General features: G+C 38.1%; 1 protein-coding gene across 2 annotated transcripts in view; it reads right to left on the bottom strand.

The window, feature by feature from the left end:
* LOC109374890 (sodium channel protein type 1 subunit alpha) overlaps window positions 1–3,696 on the bottom strand; it is a 147,647-nt gene extending 143,951 nt beyond the window's left edge. Inside the window, exon 1 of one of the 2 annotated variants that reach the window (XM_019629852.1) lies at window positions 3,617–3,696. The gene's annotated coding sequence lies outside the window, so the exon portion shown is untranslated. The remainder of the gene's footprint in view (window positions 1–3,616) is intronic. The other variant, XM_019629851.1, reaches the window with a different exon arrangement.
* Between the last annotated feature and the right edge of the window lie 2,077 nt (window positions 3,697–5,773).

Below are 5,773 nucleotides of genomic sequence, written 5' to 3'. Positions count from 1 at the left end.
CAATTCCCCAGTGCTGTTTCTATCCCCCAATTCCCCAATAAAAATCTTAAAGAAAAAACAAAAACAATTGCTAACTCTTGGGAAGTGTGTGTGTGTGTGTGTGTGTGTGTGTGTGTGTGTGTGTGTGTGTACTTATCTATTTCTACCATGCATATCAGCTTCAGAAAGAATCAGGATTGAATTGCTGATCTGTTTGAGGTAACAATTCATGGCAGATACAATTTAAAATTCTAAGTCTAGCATGTAATATATGTAATTTTAAGGACCAGGAGCTATCATTCAGTACAAATTCTAAACATGTGAAATTGAACTTAAACTCAATATCCATTCCAGCCCTATGGCTTTATGATTACATAATATGACTCCAACTGCCTTCTGTGAAGGGGGGATGGTCCTAAACTGAAGACCCTTGATCTTCTGAACTCCTTGAGAGGTTTTGGCACTTACTGCTGAATATAGCACCTGTGAAAAGCTGGACTACTGTGCATCCTAGAAGAAGAAGAACGTGTAGCTCGCAGAGCATCTTGCAGGGAGGGGGTGAGGAGCAGAGATGGGAGAGGGAAGGAAGAGGTCGACAGAGAAGAGCCCAAATCCTTAGTGAACTCTATTAAACCCCAAAGATGATGAGTGTAGATAAATTTCTGGTGGAAATTAGTGACAGTTGGAACCTGGGTCACTTTTTTAGAATGATAAGGTAGTATACATGGGAACAAGACTCCAGGACACAGAGGACGACGTAAGACTTTAAGACCCTAAGAAGTTGCAGAAGGTTTTTGGACCTCCAGACTGTAAAATTGGTAGGTACTTGAGAAAATTATACCCAGATATGCAAGGGGCAAAGAGTCCCAAGCTTATACCTGTGTTATACCAGTAAGAAATATATTTATTTACATGTAATTTTTACCCTGCCTGCTTCCAAAAGAAGAAATACTACATTGGCCATATTATTTCGTGTAATAGAACTTTACATAGTGGAGTTCGCTGAGGCATGTGGTTCTCAAATGTGGAGAGGGGGTAGGGAAGGTGGGAAGGGCAATTTTGCCCTTAGGGGACATGTGTTAACGTCTGGAAATATTTTTGATTGTCACAACTGGGGTTTGTTATTGGCACCTTGTGGGTAGAGGTCATGGATGCTCTGTAATATCATATGGTGTACAGGACAGACTGCCTAGCAAAGAATATCTGACCCAAAATATCAGTAATGTCAAGTTGAGAAACCATGACTTAGACCAACCTCTCATTATACAAATGAGAAACTGAATATCATAGAGGGTCGGTGATGCATGTCAAGTCACACAGTGAGTAAATAGAAGAGAAAGGTCCTGTAGTGTTTTTCCCATCACACTATGTAACTTCTAAAAGCTAAAAATTGAACTGCTGGGAAATAAAGCTTCTTACGGACGAATGTAGGCTTAATATGTACTAAATACACAGTTGTATAGATCTATAAAACTCAGTACTGCTTACTTTAGGTAATCTGGGAACCAAGAAAATAGAGAATTTCATTATGTAATATGTATTTGACTGCATGTAGGAAAACCATTTTTTTCATGACATTGAACCAAAGTACTGCCCCGCTAGTGGCTCTCAAACTTTAGCATGCTTCACAAGCACCTGGAGGGCTGATTAAAAGACAAATAACCCCGACCCAATCCCAGAGATCCTGACTCGGTAAGTCTATAGCGAGGCCTGATAATCTGCATCCTTAACAAATTCCCAGATGCTGCTGCTGCTGCTGGTGGGGAGGTCACTCTTTGAAAACCACTGGCCTAGAATACATGCTTCATGAATGTCGACCTATTATTGTAGGTATTTAAAACTATAATCGCACCAGAAAATGTAATTTTGTTTTAGCAGAAATTAATAATAAGACTAATTTACACTTAGAGAAATATAATCTACAGATGTCAGAACCAAAACTAAATTTAGACCCCCTCATAAACTCAAATCCCTTACTTTAGAAATGTAGACATTCATGTAACTTTTTAAGCTTCACTACTAAAACGAAGAATCCCTTTTAACAACAGCCAATCAGAAAGCACCAAAGGAAAATTATTTATAGACAATTTGAATACTGCCAGTGTTATCCTGAAGATACATAAATTCAAAGATTGTGAGTACAACTAAGAATGTATGCATTATTTTAATATTACATTTATGAGGAATATTCTAAATGCCACACTGAGTAAAACCTGGTCCAATGAGGCTCTCATGCCAAGCTAAGTCTACGGGGAACACGCCTATTGACATTTAGTAATATAAAATCAGGCCCTGAGGGACCATAACTGTCTCTTCAAATTATTTGGGAAAACACGTACATGTTTAATCAATTAAATATAGCATAAAATGATAAGCAGTATATTCCCATCATAAATAATCAATGTGCCACTGTTAATCATGATTAATAGCATGAAGAGTACCCTGGGAGAAATTTATCGCAGTAACACTCATTTTCAGTCTTTTAATTTAATAAAATAAAGGCAAGAAAATTCCAGACACTTAAAAACTCCCAATTTACCTAATGAGTATACTCTAATTAACCTGCCTCATGCCTGTTCTGATTGAGAGACGCACAGTAACTGAATATTCAACTTTCCATTTAGCTCTTTACATCATGAAGGCAGTTTACACAGCCTTCATTTTACTAATTCATGACATCCTGTCTAAGGGACTGAACTCCTCTTGCCAAGGGCACACAGGAAGCCAGACTCTCTCAAATGTGCTACATTTGCCTTCAGTTTTTTAAACATCCACCTATCCTTTAAATTAGGTGCCATCTGTCATACCGTCATCTCTGGTAAAATCTTATTAAAATTCCTAGCCCATGTCACACTGCTGCTGCAATCTCACCCTGCTACTTTTCCAGGCGTTTCTGCAGCATTCAATAAGAGCCTGCTGTTTTAATGAATTCCCAGACCAGGACACAGTGTCAGAGCCTAAAACCGAATCAGCACTATACTGTTTCTACTTTTCCTCAGGGAGTGAATAACTGTTGGTGTCAAACCTGGGATCATGCCTTCAAGTCCCCTAAATGCAGCACAGTTTGAATCAACGCAGTTACCCCAACAGTACTCAGTGCTGGTATGGGAATGGCACTCTTACTGCAGTATTCACGGTGGAACTAAGTAGGCAGGGTTTATTATTTGCTGAAGCCACAAAACTACCAGGTTAGGCAGGCTCCATTCTCATATTATCACAATCACGACAGAAGACACATACAGGAAAACATCTAGTTCATTTACAAGGGAAGCACATTTGTGATCAGACAAGGGCAACGGGAAGCCAAGAACTGCAGTAAATCTCTTTGAGCTAATAGCTAATAATGCTCCCCTGCAACAGCTCTGAGCAAATGGATTGTATTCAGAGTTTACACAGTCAAATCAACATTCATCCCTTGATGGTTAGAGAAGATGCTTGATAAGCAAACCCTAATTTATGATTCATTTACTCTAAAGTGTCTTAAAGCTAGGATTGCTAGAAGATTTACTATGCTTATTCAAACACGCTCACAGAACTGGAATCTCTTAGTAATTTCTCCCTGCACCTCTCAGTATGGCTGACAGGCATTTGCCAAGACTATAGCATATAAACCACTGAATCATGCAAAAATATTTACCCCCAAAGGATGTAGCAAAAGCTCAGCTTCCTCCAGCTTCCATAGCCCCTGAAGTGTTAATCTGAAGGAACAGTTCCATGAGTTTTCACAGGCCAGCCGTGTGTCTCCTACACTTGACCTAGACAGCCTTACATAAGAAGCATCGGGACTGGGTCGCTGAATGTCATCACCAGCAAGAGTAAGCAGTATTGGCAGCAGCAGGCAGGCAGGCAGGCTGGGAGTTTGCATGAAAATCACGAAGCCTTTCTTGTCTTTCTCTTTTGAAATGTTTTGGAAGGAGAGTTAAGAATAGCTCAAAAACTGGTCTCATTCTTTTTGTGGGAAGAATGACCAGAAGCATAAAGCTAAATCTTCCAGCAAGTGCAAGACACCTCTTTCAGTGTCTGCAGTAGACCTCCCAGAATGAATCGCTGCCTGTAAAGTAATGTGCCATGACACCTAAAATGAAGGGAACAGTAAAGCAAAGTAATGACTCAAAGGCTGCCACCGAGAGCTTTTGTCTTCCTTTAACTCATTGTGGTGAGTATAGGGGAATATGTGTATCTGGAATGAGAGTAAGATTTGGAAGTGTGAGTTGGTTTGCAGGACGATAACTAAAGGATTTGTAAAGACTATTCATGTTCCTTGTTGCAAGCAAGATGAGAGCATTTTTAACTTGTATATCTAATTCAGAATAGGGTAGATTAAACTGGTTGTACTTAATATATTTCAAATTCATATATTTTCATGAAAGTGATAAGAAGAGCAGGGACCTCTCTGTGGTGGTTTGCAGATAACTTGTCAGATGTGTTAGTTAATTACTTTCATTGTCAATACTGAAAAGGAAGTTCTGAATTTCAACATTCAGATTTTGCATATAATCTTTGGTTAGACTCTGAAAGCAACTTCTCAGAATGGAGCAAGAAGATCACTGTGTTTTTGAAATAAGTTTTTATGGACTCACTCCTGGGTATGGAGGATACTTTAAAATAGCAAATAAAAACAATGTACTCTCTCCACCTAATTTCCATTTAGTTATCTCAAATGTGCGCAATACTTGTCTTTGAAATTTTGAAATAATAAAATAAAAAGTCCTATATGCTGATCCTGAGTACAGGGATATGGTATTATTAGTATAAGATGATATTCTATTATATTATTTAATTATATATAAAATTGTGATTTGATATGGCGATGTGGGCTAAGACGTATGATTCTCGAAGCAACAGAAATAGAGAAGGCATGCATCATTTAAAAATAACCTTAATGTGTTGCTCTTAGCTGGGAAACTTGTCTACTAATGCGTCATGCTGAGAATAGAGCAGGGAAATAAGAGAATTTTGGATCAATGAAACAACACAATGACCTAATTCCACCCCTTCATTTAACCCTCAAGGAGACTGAGGTAGAAAGAAGTTAAATGGTGTGCCCAAGGTGAAACAGAGGAAGAGGTGAGTGGAAAGTGGTTTTCCTGAGATTTACACAGTATTTTGCCTGCTGTACTCCAGTGATTAATTGTGTTTTGATACTGCTGTAAAGGTATAATATACAATGATTATTTTTATTCTAGAAATGGCAGAAAACAAAGTGGAGTAGCACTAACCTGTTTTTTAGCAATAACCTAATTTTGGAAAAACAAGTTCTGTAATGGGTAGAATGAGAAATTTTATTCAATTAGTTCTTACAAGTAATGAACATGTTGGTGCAGCACTGAATTAAAATTTCAAAATATGAAAGTGTTTGGAACATCAAGTGAGGGACACCACTTTTGTGGTTCAGATTCTTTTATTTTGTTAATGTTGATTGTGGTGCTAGGTTTATCTGTCTCTTTTAGAGCTGATGTACATGAAATAAACAACCCATAGAAAGCAATGAACTGGAAAACAGAATGTCTTATTACTTTCAAGTAAACTGAGCCTCTTATAGTTAGGCACTTGTTTTTCATCCTTGTATCCCTGCCCCCAGCACAGTGTTTACTGGGTCCTCAATAAATATTTCCTGAATGGATAACTGGAGGGGTGAAATGCATTCATAATAATCTATGCATGGGAGTTGCATACGTTAATGCCTACTAGAATTCCTTGGAGGAGTCATTTTAAGAAATGTATAAAAATGAATCATGAATATATCAGTTTAATAATCACCTAAGTATGTGAATGCTTCTGAAATGCTTGTTTG

This window comes from Hipposideros armiger, unplaced genomic scaffold (genome assembly GCF_001890085.2).
Source record: "Hipposideros armiger isolate ML-2016 unplaced genomic scaffold, ASM189008v1 scaffold_871, whole genome shotgun sequence".
NCBI classification, from domain to species: Eukaryota; Metazoa; Chordata; class Mammalia; order Chiroptera; family Hipposideridae; genus Hipposideros; species Hipposideros armiger.
Note: the sequence above shows the minus strand (reverse complement) of the source record. Positions and strands in the feature narration are given on the sequence as shown.